Below are 19,939 nucleotides of genomic sequence, written 5' to 3'. Positions count from 1 at the left end.
GTTATTGAGTGCATCACAGGCAATGCCATTATGTTTGTTAATTGCGTCACAGACAATGCCCTTGTGTTTGTTGAATGTATAGTTTTTGTGTTTAAACTGTAAGGATTGGCTGCTATGTTATGTCCTCAGTTCCCAACCAGGTGCACGGGGGTGGTACCCTTGTTGGAAAATGTGTATATAAGTCAATGCTTGTGTGTTCAATAAAGAGTTCCTGTTTTACCCTTCATCATGTTGAGGCTGGTGTTTGGGTAACTGATCGACACTGGGGATTGCTATACGCTGAAGATTTGCTATACTCCCCTGGCTATAACTACTAGCTCTTGTAAGAGCTGTTTCTGTTCCTGGTTCCTGTGGTGGTTACGGTGTAGAGCGTAGTGCTTGGAGTCCTCGGAAAGCGCTATGAGCATCCATCAACGGAAGTACCCGGTCGGGGTGCCAGGAGATCCGTTACTGTGTTCTTTTGGTCATGTGATGTGTTGGGTTTGTGCCAGACATAGCGTTTTCTTTGATGTACGAAAAGTTCAGTTTTAGTCTCATCAGACCGGAGCACCTTCCTCCATACATTTTGGGAGTCGCCCACATGCCTTTTCGCAAACTCACAACGTGCCTTTTTGTTTTTAGCTGAAAGTAATGGCTTTCCTCTGGCCACTCTGCCATAAAGCCCAACTCTAAGGAGCTTATGGCTTTCTGTCGTCCTATGTACAGATACTCCAGTCTCTGCTATGGAACTCTGCAGCTGCTCCAGAGATAACTTAGGTCTCTGTGCTGCCTCTCTGATTAATGCCCTCCTTGCCCGGTCCGTGAGTTTTGGTGGGCGGCCGTCTCTTGGCAGGTTTGCTGTTGTGCCATGTTCTTTCCATTTGGTTATGATAGATTTGATGGTGCTCCTGGGGGATCATCAAAGATTTGGATATTTTTTTTATAACCTAACCCTGACTTTTACTTCTCAACAACATTGTCTCTTACTTGTTTGGAGAGTTCCTTGGTCTTCATGGCAGTGTTTGGTTAGTAAGTGATGCCTCTTGCTTAGGTGTTGCAGCCTCTGGGGCCTTTCAAAAAAGGTGTGTATATGTAATGATAGATCATGTGACACTTAGATTACACACAGGTGGACATCATTTCACTAATTATGTGACTTCTGAAGGTAATTGGTTGCACCAGAGCTTTTTATGGGCTTCCTAACAAAGGGGGTGAATACATACGCACATGCCAATTTTCTGTTTTCTATTTCTAAACAATAGTTTTATTTATATATTTTTCTCATTTCACTTCACCAACTTAGACTATTGTGTTCTGATCCATCACATAAGATTCAGATTAACAAAACATTGAACTTAAGGCTGTAATGTAACAAAATTAAGATTTTCTCAACACCAGTGCAGGGTGTTGAACTCAGGCCAATCAGATATTAATGGCTAAGGCTACTTTCACACTTGCGTTCGGAGCGGATCCGTCTGGTGTCTGCACAGACGGATCCGCTCCTATAATGCAAACGATGGTATCCGTTCAGAACGGATCCGTCTGCATAACAGTTTTTTTCAGATCTGATTTTTCACTTTGTGAAAACTCAGATCCGACAGTATATTCTAACACAGAGGCGTTCCCATGGTGATGGGGACGCTTCAAATTAGAATATACTAAAGGAACTGTGTACATAACTGCCCCCTGCTGCCTGGCAGCACCCGATCTCTTACAGGAGGCTGTGATCCGCACAATTAACCCCTCAGGTGCCGCACCTGAGGGGTTAATTGTGCGTATCATAGCCCCCTGTAAGAGATCAGGTGCTGCCAGGCAGCAGGGGCCAGACCCCCTCCCTCCCCAGTTTTAAATTCATTGGTGGCCAGTGCGGCCGCCCGCCTCAGTATTATATTCATTGGTGGCCAGTGCGGCCCCCCTCCCTCCCCAGTATTATATTTATTGGTGGCCAGTGCGGCACCCCTCCCTCCCCAGTATTATATTCATTGGTGGCCATTGCGGCCCCCCTCCCTCCCTCCCCAGTATTATATTCATTGGTGGCCAGTGCGGCCCCCCTCCCTCCCTCCCCAGTATTATATTCATTGGTGGCCAGTGCGGACCCCCCTCCCTCCCCAGTATTATATTCATTGGTGGCCAGTGCGGCCCCCCTCTCCCCCCCCCTAATTAAAATCACCCCCCCCCATCATTGGTGGCAGCGGAGAGTTCCGATCAGAGTCCTAGTTTAATCGCTGGGGCTTCGATCCCAACCATGGCAACCAGGACGCTACTGCTGTTCTGGCTGCCATGGTTACTTAGCAATTTCAGAAGCATTATACTTACCTGCGATGTCTGTGACCGGTCAGGTGCTCCTCCTACTGGTAAGTGAAAGGTCTGTGCGGCGCATTGCTTATAGCACAGACCTGTCACTTACCAGTAGGAGGAGCGCCCGGCCGGTCACAGACATCGCAGGTAAGTATAATGCTTCTAAAATTGCTAAGTAACCATGGCAGCCAGGACTGCAGTAGCATCTTGGCTGCCATGGTAACAGATCGGAGCCCCAGCGATTAAACTGGGACTCCGATCGGAACTCTCCGCTGCCACCAATGATGGGGGGGGGTGATTTTAATTAAGGGGGGGAGAGGGGGGAGGCCGCACTGGCCACCAATGAATATAATACTGGGGAGGGAGGGGGGGGCCGCACTGGCCACCAATGAATATAATACTTGGGAAGGGAGGGAGGGGGGCCGCACTGGCCACCAATGAATATAATACTGGAGAGGGAGGGAGGGGGGCCGCACTGGCCAACAATGAATATAATACTTGGGAAGGGAGGGAGGGGGCCGCATTGGCCACCAATGAATATAATACTGGGGAGGGAGGGGGGCCGCACTGGCCACCAATGAATTTAAAACTAGGGAGGGAGGGGGGTCTGGCCCCTGCTGCCTGGCAGCACCTGATCTCTTACAGGGGGCTATGATATGCACAATGAACCCCTCAGGTGCGGCACCTGAGGGGTTAATTGTGCTGATCACAGCCCCCTGTAATAGATCAGGTGCTGCCAGGCAGCAGGGGGCAGTCATGTACACAGTTCTCAGTATATTCTAACTTGAAGCATCCCCATCACTATGGAAATGCCTCTGTGTTAGAATATACTGTCGGATCTGAGTTTCACGATCTAACTCTTATCCGATGGTATATTCTAACATAGAGGCGTTCCCATGGTGATGGGGACGCTTCAAGTTAAAATATACCATCGGATTGGAGAAAACTCTGATCCGATGGTATATTAATAGGGACTCCTGACTTTACATTGAAAGTCAATGGGGGACGGATCCGTTTGCAATTGCACCATATTGTGTCAACGTCAAACGGATCCGTCCCCATTGACTTGCATTGTAAGTCTGGCTCCGCACGGCCAGGTGGATACGCGAACGCTGCAAGCTGCGTTCGGGTGTCCGCCTGCTGAGCAGAACGGAGGCCAAACGGTGCCAAACTGAGGCATTCTGAGCGGATCCGCATCCACTCAGAATGCATTGGGGCTGTACGGATCCGTTCGGGGCCGCATGTGAGAGCCTTCAAACGGAGCTCACAAGCGGAACCCCGAATGCAAGTGTGAAAGTAGCCTAAGTCTTAGGCAATGTTCACACGACCGTATGAATGAGTCCGCATCCGTTCCACAATTTTGCGGAAAGGGTGCGGACCCATTCATTTCTATGGGGCCGCAAAAGATGCGGACAGCACACCAGGTGCTGTCCACATCCGTAGTTCCGTTCCGCGGCCCTGCAAAAAAAATAGAACATGTCCTAGAACAAGAGTAGGCACTTTCTATGATAGCGGCAGCATCCGCAAAACACCACGTTTGTGTGAATCTAGCCTTACTCACGCGTCAGTGTTCCACATACGTGTTCTCCGCAGACAGCACACGTACCCATTAATTTTAATGTGTGTATTCACACATCAGTTCAACATACACATGACAGAAAGAATGTAGAAGGGGAGACAAAACAAAAATTTATAGAAAATTGACTGCCACTGCTTCATTTTCCACAATTTTTTTTATAAAAGTAATCAAAAAGTCATGCACACCTCAGAATGGTATCAATAAAAAGTATAGATCACCCCACAGAAAATGAACGCTCATACAGCTCCGTTCACATAACTACAAAAAGGTTAAAGGAGTCAAAATGTGCTGATGAAAAAATAAAAATGCAAGAAAAACTATACATATAAGGTATCTCCATATTCGTACTGACCTGTAAAATAAAAGTAAGGAGGCAAAGGGTGCAAAACGAAAAAACCCATCCTGTTTTAAGGAATTAAGGCTAGGGCTACATGACGACATGTGTCGTGCGACACATAGGGCACAACTACACTACTGCGTGTGTCGCGCGACATTGATGTCGCACGACAATTTTATAATGATAGTCTATGGTGTCGCACTGCTACATGCTGCGACTGCAACGCGACAGTCGCAGAAAAATCTATTTTGCATGGGTTTTTTGCGACTGTCGTGTCGCTGTCGCAGCATGTCGCAGTAGACTATCATTATAAAAAATGTTGCGCGACAAATGTCGTTTGTTGTGTAGCCCTATCCTAAAAAAAGCAATTCTAGGAAATATTTAACATGATTTTCCTGGAACGTTTTTCCAACTTCCACATAATAATGCCTCCACAGTGCAAATTCTATAATTATGAAACAAAATATGTAGGGAGGCAAATGTGCAGTGTGCGCAATGGCGGATGGACATTGTTGAGCTTCACACCAGTACTCCAAATCCTCTTGCACACAAACATTTTTTTTTTTGTTTTTTTGCGTTCCGTATACGGAACCATTCATTTCATTGGTTCCGCAAAAAAATAAAAATGTATTCCATATGCATTCCGTTTCCGTATTTCCGTTTTTCAGTTCCGTCGAAATATAGAACATGTCGTATTACTGCCCGCAAATGATGTTCCGTGGCTCCATTCAAGTCAACGGGACAACAAAAAAAAAAAACGGAACACATACGGAATGCATTCAGTTTTTGCGGAACCATCTATTTAAAATTTTATGCCCAGCCCAATTTTTTCGATGTAATTACTGTATATGCCATACAGAAAAATGGAACCGGAAACAATACTGAACGGATAAACGGATCCGGGAAAAACAGCCCACAGAACACTGAAAAAGGCCTCTTGGCTTTTTCAGTATTTTGCGGGATTCAAAAAACGGATCTGCAAAAAATACGGATGATGTCCGTGTGCATTCCATTTTTTGCGGAACGGAACAGCTGGCCCCTGATAGAACAGTACTATCCTTGTCCCGGCCGGCACCCCCATAGAACAGCCTATTCCTGTCCACAATTGCAGACAAGAATAGGACATGTATTTTTTTTTCGGAGCTGCGGACCGGAAGATCGGGACCGCGCTCCGGAAATGCATGCTCTCCGCATCTGTTCCTGCCCTATTGAAAATGACTGGGTCTGCACCCATTCCGGATATTGCGGAACGGATGCTGACCCATTCCACGGACATGTGAATGGATCCTTAGGTGCCAGATGTTCCGTTCGTCAAAAAACTAAATGCACATGGATGTCATCTTTATTTTTTGCAGGTCCGTTTTTTGCGGGCAGCAAAATACTGAAAAAGCCATATGGTCGTCAGCAGGAGGCCTTAGGCTACATGCACACGAACGGTGTTTGTCCACAAAAAGTGTGGAACTGCTCCACCATGTTTTGTCCGCATCAGTATGTCCGTTCCGTAGCCCCCAAAAAAAAAAATAGAACATGTCCTATTCTTGTGCGTTTTAGGGCTCGTTCACACGAACATTTTTGGGGTTCTGTATACGGCTGTATTTTTTGTTCCGTATACGGTCCGTATATGGAACCATTCATTTCAATGGTTCCGCAAAAAAAACGGAATGTACTCCGTATGCATTCTGTTTCCGTATTTCCGTTCCGTTCAAAGATAGAATATGTCCTATCCTATCCGTGGCTCCATTCAAGTCAATGGGTCCGCATAAAAAGGAACAAATACGGAATGTACTCGGTATGTTTTCCGTATCCGTTCGTTTTTGCGGAACCATCTATTGAAAATTTTATGCCCAACCCACTTTTTTTTTATGTAATTACTGTATACTGTATATGCCATAAGGAAAAATGGAACATGAAACACTACTAAAACAAAAAATGGAAAAACGGATCCGTTAAAAACGGACCGCAAAACACTGAAAAAGCCATACGGTTGCGTGAACAAGCCCTTAGGCATTGTTACAATGGTTCCGCAAAAAAAAAACTGATGGAATACGGATGTCATCTGTTTTTTTGCGGACTGCAAAACACATACGGTACATGTACATGTACAAAGGCATCCGTTCAGTCCCTTTTGCATTTTTTGGACGGAGAAAATACCGCAGCATGCCGTGAAGGATCCGTGGTTGGTCTGTGTGTCCGTTTTTACCATCCATGTGTCATCTGTAATTCACTGACGTTGCTCAGCTGAAAATTAATTTCCAAAGAATCTCCTATCAGTCTTCAGTAAAAAACAGGCGCCATCCACGGTGTGTCAGTGATTTTCACGGACCTATAGACTTCTATGGGCGTGCTTGGTCCGCATCACAGATCAAAGTAGTGCATGTCTCCGTGATTTTTTTACTGATCCACTGAAATGTGAACAGACACATCCTTTAAATCAATGGGTACGTGTGCTGTCCGTGAAAAATGTAGACAGCACACGTCAGTGAAAAACAGCAGTGTGGACGAGGCCTAAAGCATCTGTATGCCTCATGACCAGGGAGAGCCATCAAATAAATTCAGCCCCATAAAGACAAAATTGAGGTAATTTATTAAGGTACTTGCTAGGGATGAGCAAACTTCTGCTTTCAAGTTCAGCGTACAAGGTTCGGGCTATCTAAGAATTCCGTTATTGATTCCACTACCACGGGTCATAACTTATGATCCGTGGTAGCGGAATCCATAATGGAATTCTTAGATAACCCAAACCTTGTACGCTGAACTTGAAACCACAAGTTCGTTCAACACTAAATAAGACGCCGTCTGCTTATCTACCACAAACAGAATAGTCAGCCATCTTGGACAGAACATCCACCAGCTGGACCTCCTCCATTTCTCCTCCAACATATCCACACCTTATTCTGATGACAACTCACAGCAGCTGCAAAAGACTTTTCTAACCAGATCCATGGGTGGCCTATCCAAAGTTTGGATTTGAGAATTGAACATATGACCCTCACCTGCCCTCCCAAAGTGGACATTAAGATCCCTTGAGGAGGTGTACAGATAGCATTTGGAGCTAACATCTCATAATACCCAATCTTGGCTTATGTTTCAAGATCTCAATACCTGTCCCGCAAATGGTCCTTATAAACCTGGCCTTAAAAACCTTAAAGGAATACTTCTCCAGCAATACTGCATTAAAATAAACCTACCCCGCGACCCTCCACATACTGTAAGTATCCATCTTGTCATGTTCTGGAGGACAATTGTTTGGTTGAAGACTAGAGTTACACAAGATTTCATCTACTGATACCTCAATTATCCTTCTACTAGAATACTCTGTACCAGGGGCAGATTAAGTGCATGCATCATAATCTCTGGGCTATCTACCCAACTTGGGCCTCCCCCTTTCCGCGTGCTGTCCAATAGTTTTTTTTTTCTGTCTTAAAATGTTGCAGCGATCCGTGAGCACCACAGCCTCCTCCTAGACCAGTGACGTCACGTTCACGTGGCCTAGGCGCAGCTCAGTTCCTTTCAAGTGAATGAGGCTGAACTGCAATACCAAGCACAGGCACTATACAACGGATGGCGCTGTGCTTGGTAAGCTAGGAGGAGGCCTTGGCGCTCACTGGAGCACCACGATCTCCTCAATCTGCGGATAAGCAGGGACGCTGGGGCTTGTACCCCCACCAATCTCATATTGATGATCTAGCCTATTCTCATTAATATGTAAATCCTGGATAAAATGATGTTATCTGTGGTATACCATAGGACTGCAGATGACATCTACTACATTATCTGTACTCAGAGAGTTATCACTGTGTTATCTATGGTGTTACATAGGACTGCAGATGACATCTACTACATTATCTGTACTCAGAGAGTTATCACTGTGTTATCTATGGTGTTACATAGGACTGCAGATGACATCTACTACATTATCTGTACTCAGAGAGATCACTGTGTTATCTATGGTGTTACATAGGACTGCAGGTGGCATCAACTACATTATCTGTACTCAGAGAGATCACTGTGTTATCTGTGGTGTTACATAGGACTGCAGATGACATCTACTACATTATCTGTACCTGCAGAGTTATCACTGTGTTATCTATGGTGTTACATAGGACTGCAGGTGGCATCTACTACATTATCTGTGCTCCGAGTCTGAATACAAATAAGGGAAAGTTCACATCACCGTTATTTTTCCGTGCTTCCCACCTGTCACAAGTCACAAAAACAGAAAAATAAAGAAAAAAATGGGACCTGTAAAAAAACGGATCCGGATCAGTTATTCACATTTGGCATCCGTTTGATCTATTTTCCACCCCTCTAAAAAAAAAAAAGGATCTCAGGCGGAAATGGCTCAAACGGATGCCAAATGTGCATAAGGGCTCATTCAGACGGCCGTATGACTGAGTCTGCAATTTTGCGGAACCGGTGTGTGACCCATTAATTTCAATGGGGCCACAAAAGATGCGGACAGCACACCGTGTGCTGTCCGCATTCGTGGTTCTGTTCTGCGTAAAAAGATAGAACACGTCCTATTCTTGTCCGCAGACAAGAAATGGCATTTTCTATTAGGGTTGCGGCCATGTGCGGTCTGCAAATTGCGTAACGCACATGGCTGGTCTCCGTGTTTTGTGGATCCACCAATTGCGTATCCGCAAAGCACAACTGCAGTCTGTGTGTCCCCGTGGCCGTATTATGGCCCACATACGGTTCACTTGAATGGGTCTGCAAATCTGGAGAAGCTGTGCGGAATGGAACCACGGAACGGAAGCTCTACGGAGTGCTTTAGTGGGGTTCCGTTCCGTGCTTCCGTTCCGCAAAAAGATAGAACTTGTCAAGTGAATGGGGTCGCGATTCGCATGCGGTTGGCCCACGGTCGGTGCCTGTGCATTGCGGACCGCAATTTGCGGCAGCAGCACGTTCGTGTGCAAGAGGCCTAAGGCTGAGTTCACACTTCAGTTATTTGGTCAGTTATTTCCATCAGTGGTTGTGAACCAAAGCCAGTAGTGAAGCCGACTGAGAGATAAGGTGTAATGGAAAGATCTGCACCTGTCCTGTGGGCTACAATAACTGACCAAATAATGTAAGTGTGAACTGGATTAGAAGAACGGAAAAATAACGGTGATGTGAACTCTCCCTGACGTAGTAGATGTCACCTGCAGTCCTATGTAACACCACAGATGACACAGTGATCGCTCTGAGTGCAGATAATGTAGAAGATGTCACCTGCAGTCCTATGTAACACCACAGATGACACAGTGATCGCTCTGAGTGCAGATAACGTAGTAGATGTCACCTGCAGTCCTATGTAACACCACAGACGACACAGTGATCGCTCTGAGTGCAGATAACGTAGTAGATGTCACCTGCAGTCCTATGTAACACCACAGATGACACAGTGATCGCTCTGAGTGCAGATAACGTAGTAGATGTCACCTGCAGTCCTATGTAACACCACAGACGACACAGTGATCGCTCTGAGTGCAGATAATGTAGTAGATGTCACCTGCAGTCCTATGTAACACCACAGACGACACAGTGATCGCTCTCTGAGTGCAGATAATGTAGTAGATGTCACCTGCAGTCCTTGCTTCCGTCGGGTTCAGTGCCAACGTTCCGCACCGGACCTTTCCAGATTGCAGACCCATTCAAGTGAATGGGTCTGCATCCGTGATGCGGTGCACAACTGGCCGGTGCCCGCATATAAGGCCTAAAGGTGGATTTAGACATGCAAACATTGCCCCATCTAAATCCACCTTAAGAGACTTGGACAATAGACTATTATTAGAGAAATGTCCTGGTAGATAATAATTTACTTGCACCGCAAGCCGTGGAGGATGAGAGTGGTAATGGCTGTAGCAGTCAATCACAGCGGCAATCCTCGCCTCTCCCACCTAGTGCCGGAAGGGACAGAAGGACACCACCTCTTGGTTGGAGGTCTGAGGCGACATTTCATGTAATGTATTTGAATGGTGTCACAATGCGACATACGGCGACGTGACAGTCACAAAATAATCCGACTTGCCATGTTGCAGCACATCGCATTTCGATACCATCTGAATACACTACATGAAATGTGGAGCAACACATGGCGCGGTGCAGCCCTGGCCTTATTAAAGAAGTCCACTAACTTATTATAGGGTTGTTGGTTGTTTTGAGCTTATAGCAGTCTATAATGATTTTAATTTTTTATTTCTTTTTATAGGGGGCAGGGTACTTAATATCTAAAAGCCCCTCCCCCATAGTAGTGAGAAGATTACGATGTAGTGGACGTCTCGATGCAGGTGAAAGTTTGCAACCTGTAAACGGACTATATAGGAAGAGGCGATAAGAGTTATTACGTTCCCGCTCTAATTATTAACAGATGAATGACTCGCCTGTCTGCACATTGGACCTCAAAGTCCTGCCTCCTCTATATGATAACCACCTTTCTGACAAAGGATGACATTGCAGATCTAAGGGTATAACTTAGCTGTGGCTGTGTCAGCAGGATCAACCCTATTAAGGCCTCTTTCACACGAACGTATTGGTTCCGGTCCCCAATGCACGGGCAACGTCCGTGGGGCCGGGACGGATCTAGACCCAGACCCATTCAACTTAAATGGGTCCGTGATCTGTCCGATTCCGCAAAAAGATAGAACAAGTTCTATTTTTTTGCGGAACGGAAGCGCGGATCGGAACCCCACGGAAGCACTCCATAGTGCTTCCATTCCACACAGCATCTCCGGATTTGCTTGAATGGGTGCGGGTGCGGAATGCCCATGGCCGGTGCCCTGTGTATTGCGGAACCGCCGTATGCAGCCCGCAATACGGCCACGGGAGCACTACGTTCATGTGAAAGAGGCCTAAACCAGACATACTGCGTGGCAGGGTTCATCCTGCGGACTAAAATGACACCTGTCTTGTAAAAAAATAAAATTATGCAAATGACAGCTTCAGTGCACTGAGGGTGGGGCCTAGCCCCTCAGCTTTCCAATGCATGCCCCTCCCCTTGGTGTGCTGCAGACCTCAATTGAATAATAAAAAAAAATAAAAAATAAAAAATAAAAATCCTTTTTTATTTTCCTCAGGAAAGCCACAACTGATTTTTACAAGACAGGTAACATTTTAATCAGCAGGACCAACCCTTGATCCTGCTGACGGGTTCTCTTTGCTGAATTATCTTTGTTTTTATGATGCTGGCAATGACTGCAGGAAGGATGGCAGGAAACCCACAAATAAAGGCAGAAATGGTATTTGACATCATTGAGACAGCAAAAGACTGGTCACATGTCCACGATAGCGGGGTCTGGACATGATCCGGGCAATCTTATGGGGGACACGTCATAGAAAATTATTTAAAAGTAAAATGGTAACGCTCCCATACTTACATTGCAGTTGGTAAATTAGGCACAACCAGATCCCAGGAGCACTACCAAACCAAGTGGTAACACCCTTTCATGGGCAGGGCTTACATGAGCCCCACTCATTTTTAGCCCAAAACAACCCGAATTTTTAGGGACTGGGGGTCATTTACTATGGGCTCATGCACACACGACCGTATGCATATTGCAGTCCACCAAAAAACGTATCCGGAATAAAAATATGGATGACGTCCGTGTGCATTTCGTATTTTGTAGAACAGCTGGCCCCTAATAGAACAGTCCCATCCTTGTCTGTAATGTGGACAATAATAGGACATGTTCTACCCTTTTGCGTAACGGACATACGGAAACGGAATGCATATGGAGTAACTACCGTTTTTTTGCGGACCCATTGAAATGAATGGTTCCGTATACAGTCTGCAAAAAAAATTGAATGGACACGGAAAGAAAATACAGTTGTGTGCATGAGCCCTAAGGCTCAATGGCCGGGCTATGGACCACAAATTGCGGTCCACAATGCACGAACACCTACCGTGGGGCAGCCGCAGCGGATCGCAGACCCTTTGGTTGTGCGGGCATGCTGGGAGTTGTAGTTTTGCAACAGCTGGAGGCACACTGGTTGGGAATCACTCCTCTAGGAGATGGAACAGAAAGCCGCGATGCGTCAGTTGTGGCAGACTGTTCCAGTGACTGTTCACCGCGCGCCTGTCATGGTCTTACCTCCTTGCTGTTCCCTTCGTTTGACATGTGCTGGCGGCCATCTTGGTTTCTGGGTTTTCTTGTAGCCTCCCACCCTGCGGCTCCTCCTTCCCACTGGGAGGAGCTGGATGCCTAGCTCATATATATAGGAGGTCTGTGGCTTCAGTTCCTTGCTTGGTCCTCCTGTGTTCACATGCTTCCAAGACTGCTGCTGCTTCTGGTTCCTGATCCTGGCCTCGTCTGACTACCCCGTTGGTTCCTGATTCCGGCTTCGTCTGACTACCCCGTTGGTTCCTGATTCCGGCTTCGTCTGACTACCCCGTTGGTTCCTGATCCTGGCTTCGTCTGACTACCCTTCTGGTTCCTGACCTCTGTCTCCGCAAGACCCTGCTTCGGTTTAGCCATCCGTTCGGACTTTGCTACGGCTTGCTCTTCAATAAAACCTTCTTATTTTCCACTTATCTCTTGTTGTACGTCTGGTTCATGGTTCCATGACATTAGGACCAAGCCATGAATTCTGACGGTACAGGGCCACCCTCGCTACCTACGCTGGTTGCCAGACTTGATCAGCAGGATCACCTGTTGGGTCGGTTCGCTGTGGCGTTGCAAACCCTGCTTGAACGCACGGCTCATTTAGCTTCCGTTGCCGATGGGTCGGTTGTCGCTCCTGGGCCCGCTCCTACTACCGCTCCGGTTGTTGCGCCAGAGTCTACCCTGACACCTGTTGCTGCGCCTGTGGTGTTTCAGGGTATGACCGGTTCTGCCCCCCTTCCACAGCGCTTTGGGGGAGAGCCAACTCAGTGCCGAGGTTTCCTTAACCAGGTGGGCATTTACTTCGAGTTGCTGCCACATGCCTTTCCTACTGAGAGCTTCTTGATCTCGCTGCTCTCGGACAAGGCCTTGGCCTGGGCCAGCCCTTTATGGGAGAACAACAATCCGGTGGTTGCCGAGTTTTCCGGTTTTGTTGCTTCTCTTCGGAAGGTATTCGATGTGCCGGCTCGTGCTGCCTCTGCTGCGAAGCTCCTTATGTCCATCAGACAGGGTTCACGATCCGTAGCTGAATACGCCATTGAGTTTCGTACCCTGGCAGCAGAGGTGGGCTGGAATAATGAGGCTCTGGTCGCTGCTTTCTCTCATGGTCTCTCGGATGCCTTGAAGGATGAGGTTGCAGCTAAGGACCTACCAGTGGAGCTCGAGTCTCTTATTTCTTTCCTGATTTTGATTGACACCAGACTCAGGGAGAGACCTTCCTTTAAGGAGAGCCTGCGGAGGCCTTCTAACAGATTGGCGCCTACGTTTGCTGTCCCACCCGTGCCTCCCTCTCCTCCCACGCCTCCTGGGGATGACTTGTCTGGGGGTGAACCCATGCAGCTGGGGTTTGCTCGCCTGTCCTGAGGGGGAGAGGGTACTCCGGAGACGCGAGGGCCGATGCATGTACTGTGGTCTCGGTGGGCATTTTCGGTTGGCATGTCCGAACCGTCCGGGAGAACGCTCGCACCTGAGATCCTGTCGGGGGCAGATCTTGGGTGGAGTCTCCTCGTCCCCGGTTTCCCGTGTTGACAAACCACTGATTCACTGTTGTCCTCTCCTGGGTCGGGGGCTCGGTGACGACCCAGGCGTTGGTGGACTCTGGTGCTGGTGGTTTGTTCATTGATAGTGGTTCGCTGCCGCCAATTCCATTCCTCTGCAGCCTCGAGGTTCCCCACTGGCTCTTGAGGCGATAGACGGCAGACCCCTTCTGCCGCCACACGTGACTCATGAGACCCTTCCAGTGGGGATGGCCATTGGTGCCGTTCACAGAGAGTCGGTCTGTCTCCAGGTTATTTCGTCTCCACACTACTCGGTGGTCTTGGGGTACCCCTGGCTCCAGAAGCATAATCCGACTTTCGATTGGAAATCGGCCGAGATCCTCTCGTGGTCACCGCAGTGTGGGGCTAGTTGCATCCATGGGCCTGTCAAGTTGCTGAGTACTTCCTCAGACTCTCTGTTGCCTCCTGAATACGAGGAGTACCGGGATGTATTCGATAAGGTGCGTGCGGTTGCCCTACCTCCGCACCGCCCATACGATTGTGCCATAGAGTTACAATCTGGTGCCGTTCCTCCTCGTGGCAAAGTCTATCCACTGTCGGTAGCGGAGAATGAGGCCATGGAGGAGTACGTGAGGGAGGCGCTTTCACGCGGACACATTCGCAAATCCTCGTCCCCGGCAGGGGCTGGATTTTTCTTTGTGAAAAAGAAGGGCGGTGAGTTGAGGCCTTGCATCGATTACAGGGGTCTCAATCGCATCACGATCAAGAACGCTTACCCGATACCCTTGATTTCCGAGCTGTTCGATCGCCTCAAAGGGGCCACGGTCTTTACCAAACTCGACCTGAGGGCGGCATATAACCTGGTAAGGATCAAGGCGGGCGATGAGTGGAAGACCGCGTTTAACACCAGGACCGGTCATTATGAATCCTTGGTTATGCCCTTTGGGTTGTGCAATGCGCCCGCAGTCTTCCAGGAATTCATCAACGATGTTTTCCGTGACCTGTTGCAGCAGTGTGTGGTGGTCTATTTGGATGACATCTTGGTATATTCTGAATCCATGGAGGCCCACGTTCTGGATGTCAGACGAGTGTTGCAACGGTTACGAGAGAACAAGCTGTTCGGTAAGCTTGAGAAATGCGAAGTTTCACCGATCCCAGGTAACCTTCTTAGGTTACATCATTTCCGCTGAGGGGTTCTCCATGGATCCTGAGAAGGTTTCGGCTGTCTTACAGTGGCCCCAGCCCAGTGGTCTTCGTGCCCTGCAGCGCTTTTTGGGCTTCGCCAATTATTATCGGAAGTTCATCAGGGACTTTTCCATGCTAGCCAAGCCTCTCACGGATCTGACCAGGAAGGGCAGCAATCCCCAGGTCTGGCCGCCCGAGGCCATCCGAGCTTTTGAGGCTCTAAAGTCCGCCTTTGTGTCGGCTCCGATTCTGTCGCATCCCAACCCTGGGTTGCCGTTTGTCCTTGAGGTGGACGCGTCTGAGACGGGAGTAGGCGCCCTCCTGTCTCAGCGTAGAACACCGGAGGGTCCTCTGCTTCCTTGTGGGTTTTACTCCCGGAAACTGTCTTCCGCGGAGTGCAACTATCAGATTGGTGACAGGGAGTTATTGGCCATCGTGCAGGCCCTTAAAGAATGGAGGCACTTGCTCGAGGGCTCGGTGGTTCCGGTTCTCATCCTGACGGACCACAAGAATCTGACCTACCTCTCTGAGGCCAAGAGATTGACACCACGTCAGGCCAGATGGGCTCTGTTCTTGTCACGTTTTAATTACGTGGTCTCCTACCTACCCGGTTCCAAGAACATCAGAGCGGATGCCTTATCACGGCAGTACTCCGAGCTGTCCGGGGAGGAGTCGATTCCGACTTCGGTCATACCTCCGAATCAGATCCTGGCCGCCATTCGCACCAGCCTGACCTCTCCCCTGGGTGAGCAGATTTTGGCGGCTCAATCTGGTGCTCCCTCTGGGAGACCCAACGGCAGGTGTTTTGTGCCTGAGGAGTTGCGCACTCGGTTGTTGCGAACCTACCATAACTCCAAGGCCGCGGGGCATCCTGGAAAGAATCAGCTGTCCTGGGCTGTTTCACGTCTGTTCTGGTGGCCTTCCCTACGTTCCGACATCGCCGCATATGTAGCGGCATGCTCCGTTTGTGCCCAGAGTAAGTCCCCTCGGCACCTTCCGTTGGGCCTTTTGCAACCCATAGCCACCGGGGAGCGTCCATGGTCACACCTGGGGATGGATTTCATTGTGGACCTCCCTGCATCCCGAGGCCATACGGTCATTCTCATGATAGTGGATCGGTTTTCCAAAATGTGCCACTGTGTTCCTCTCAAGAAGTTACCCTCTGCACAAGAGTTGGCCTCGATTTTTGCCAGGGAGGTCTTCCGGTTGCACGGTTTGCCCAAGGAGATTGTGTCGGATCGGGGGAGTCAGTTTGTGTCCAGGTTCTGGCGCGCCTTTTGCTCCCAGTTGGGGATTCATCTCTCTTTCTCCTCGGCCTACCACCCTCAGTCCAATGGGGCCGCAGAACGATCCAATCAGGCCTTGGAGCAATTCCTTCGTTGCTATGTCTCCGATCACCAAGACAATTGGGTTGACCTCCTGCCTTGGGCTGAGTTTGCCAGGAACACGGCGGTGAACTCTTCCTCTGGGACGTCTCCCTTCATGGCCAATTATGGGTTCCAACCTGCCGTGTTACCGGAGGTATTCTCTCCCCAGGATATTCCGGCTGTGGAGGATCACCTTTCCGTCCTACGTGCTTCTTGGGTACAGATCCAGAGGTCCCTTGAGGTCTCTGCGCAGCGCCAGAAACTCCAGGCTGATCGCAGACGAGCGCCCGCTCCTTCCTACCAGGTCGGAGACCGCGTATGGTTGTCCACCCGCAACCTCAACCTTCGAGTGCCCACTCCCAAGCTGGCGCCTCGCTTTGTTGGTCCCTTCCGAGTGCTTCGCAGGGTAAACCCGGTAGCCTATGCCCTTGCGCTTCCTCCTGGCATGCGGATCTCCAACGTGTTTCATGTCTCCCTGTTGAAGCCACTGGTGTGTAATCGTTTCACTTCCTCGATTCCTCGGCCTCGTCCGGTCCAAGTGGGCAATCGTGAGGAGTATGAGGTGAGCAATATCCTGGACTCACGCCTGGTCCGCGGCCGGGTGCAGTTTTTGGTCCATTGGCGTGGTTATGGTCCAGAGGAGCGTTCCTGGGTTCCCTCCGCAGATGTCCATGCTCCTGTCTTGCTCCGAGCCTTCCACGCACGCTTCCCTCAGAAACCGTTCCTTACTCCGCGGAGGAGGGGCCCTTGAGGGGGAGGTACTGTCATGGTCTTACCTCCTTGCTGTTCCCTTCGTTTGACATGTGCTGGCGGCCATCTTGGTTTCTGGGTTTTCTTGTAGCCTCCCACCCTGCGGCTCCTCCTTCCCACTGGGAGGAGCTGGATGCCTAGCTCATATATATAGGAGGTCTGTGGCTTCAGTTCCTTGCTTGGTCCTCCTGTGTTCACATGCTTCCAAGACTGCTGCTGCTTCTGGTTCCTGATCCTGGCCTCGTCTGACTACCCCGTTGGTTCCTGATTCCGGCTTCGTCTGACTACCCCGTTGGTTCCTGATTCCGGCTTCGTCTGACTACCCCGTTGGTTCCTGATTCCGGCTTCGTCTGACTACCCCGTTGGTTCCTGTTCCTGGCTTCGTCTGACTACCCTTCTGGTTCCTGACCTCTGTCTCCGCAAGACCCTGCTTCGGTTTAGCCATCCGTTCGGACTTTGCTACGGCTTGCTCTTCAATAAAACCTTCTTATTTTCCACTTATCTCTTGTTGTACGTCTGGTTCATGGTTCCATGACAGCGCCATCGTATGCCATGTGTGCTGCTTGCAGTGTTCCGTGCGTACTGGCCGCGGATACTTGTGGGTGTGAACTGTACCTCTGTGAGGCCGGGTTCACATCACCATTTATTTTTTCATTCTTCTAATCGGTCAGAAAAAATAAATAAAAATCCTGTATTTTAAGCATCCATTTTAGCCATTTCCATCTGAGATCCGGTATTTTAGATGGGGGGGGGGGGACTTCGGGAGGACTTTTTTCAGTCTAAAATAATGGCTGTAAAAAATGTTTTCTTTCGTTATCTGTTCTTCTGATGGATCAGAAGAAAGAAAAACAAAATGGTGATGTGAACCCGGCCTGACATGTCTGTTCGCTGTTTATGTTGCTGACATATATCTTTCCAGTCTGGTCCTTGTGGGGTTAATTCCACCGTCTGATTCTGCACCGGTTGTGCTCCTTCAGTCTGCTCTATATGTTCCTAGTTCTGTGTCAGACTGATGTATGTTGCTGAGCTCTGTGTCTTGAGTTCTATAACCTGCCCTGGTTGTGCAACTTTAATATCTACAGTCTTTGTGTACTTTTCTGGACTTTTTATTAAGATTTTCCGTTTTGACAACACAAACCAAGTGATACAAATATGTCAAATTCACTTCATGCCAAGCTCTTTGTATCAGGGGATGGGCAGGAGTATGCTGGAGGGGGGGGGGGGCACACATTGAACAAAGGGGTGTAACAGGAATAGACAATCATGGACACTTTCTATTACAACTTACGAAGAGCAATATAGGAGGTGAGGTGACATATCCTTGTTAAGGCCTGGACTGAGGCCCACACCCTAGATGAGGCAAAATTACATGTCAAAGGCAGAGGCAAAGGCAAGGGCGACCCAAGTCAAGTGGTAATAGGTATTTGACTCCTACTTATTGTGCTTAAGCTAATGAGGTTGTCTAAAAGCTTTCCAGGGGTTCCACAGGCGGACATATTTAGCGTGTGTTCTGTTGGCCCAGCCGGCTAACTCCTCCATCATGCGTATCTGGCCCACTCTGTCAAACCATTGTTCTAAGGTGTAAGGGTCAGAGCTCAACCACTTAGGCCTCTTTCACACGGGCGTCATATTTTTGGCCCGGATAAGAGGTGGGTGCGTTGGGGGAACACAATTTTTCTGCGTGAGTGCAAAACATTGTCATGCGTTTTGCATGCGCGTGAGAAAAATCGCGCATGTTTGGTACCCAAACCTGAACTTCTTCACAGAAGTTCGGGCTTGGGATCGGGGTTCTGTAGATTGTATTATAAGGGAAAATAATAGCATTCTGAATACAGAATGCATAGTAAAATAGCGCTGGAGGGGTTAAAAAAAATAATTTAACTCACCTTAATCCACTTGCTCGCGTAGCCGGCATCTCTCCTGTCTCTTTCTTTGCTGATTGTAGTCAAAGGACCTGTGGTGACGTCACTGCGCTCATCACATGGTCCATCACATGATCTTTTACCATGGTGATGGATCATGTGATGGATCATGTGATGACCGGAGTGACGTCACCACAGGTCCTTTGACTTACAATCAGCAAAGAAAGAGACAGGAGAGATGCTATTTTACTATGCATTCTGTATTCAGAATGCTATTATTTTCCCTTATAACCATGTTATAAGGGAAAATAATAATGATCGGGTCTCCATCCGGATCGTCTCCTAGCAACCGTGCGTGAAAATTGCACCGCATCCGCACTTGCTTGCAGATGCTTGCGATTTTCAGTCAACCCCATTCACTTCTATGGGGCCTGCGTTGCGTGGATTATCGCACTGCAACGCACAATATAGAGCATGCTGCGATTTTCACGCAACGCATAAGTGATGCGTGAAAATCACTGCTCGTGTGCACAGCCCCATAGAAATGAAAATTGCGGGATAGGGGTTTTCGGTACTTGCGTTAGGGCACGGGATAAGATTAGCGGTCAGATGTTTTGGCGGGTCAGAGAATAGGGGGGCCCTGGAGTGTGTAGATTGCGCGGTCAAGAAAACCCCTCTGGTGAGACCTCCTGGTGTAATCATCTGATGGCGTAGGCCCCATACCCTACTAATTGGTTATCTGTTATTAGTGCTAATTCAATGTCTGAGCCTAAGGGTCTATATCTAGGAATGCAGAGTTGAAGCCACTTTTTGAGTTGTATGGCCCTGTAGTAGGTGTGCATGTCCGGTAGACCAAATCCACCCACCCTACGGCTCATAATTAGTCTATTGTATGCCAATCTCGTTTTTTTTTGTTTTTTTTCCCTTCCAAAGGAAGGTGGAGAATATATGCCTGATTTTGCTTAAAGAAAGTTTGTGGGAGGTGTATAGGGACCATCTGGA

The sequence above is a fragment of the Bufo gargarizans genome, chromosome 6, assembly GCF_014858855.1.
Source record: "Bufo gargarizans isolate SCDJY-AF-19 chromosome 6, ASM1485885v1, whole genome shotgun sequence".
Classification (NCBI taxonomy): Eukaryota; Metazoa; Chordata; class Amphibia; order Anura; family Bufonidae; genus Bufo; species Bufo gargarizans.
Note: the sequence above shows the minus strand (reverse complement) of the source record.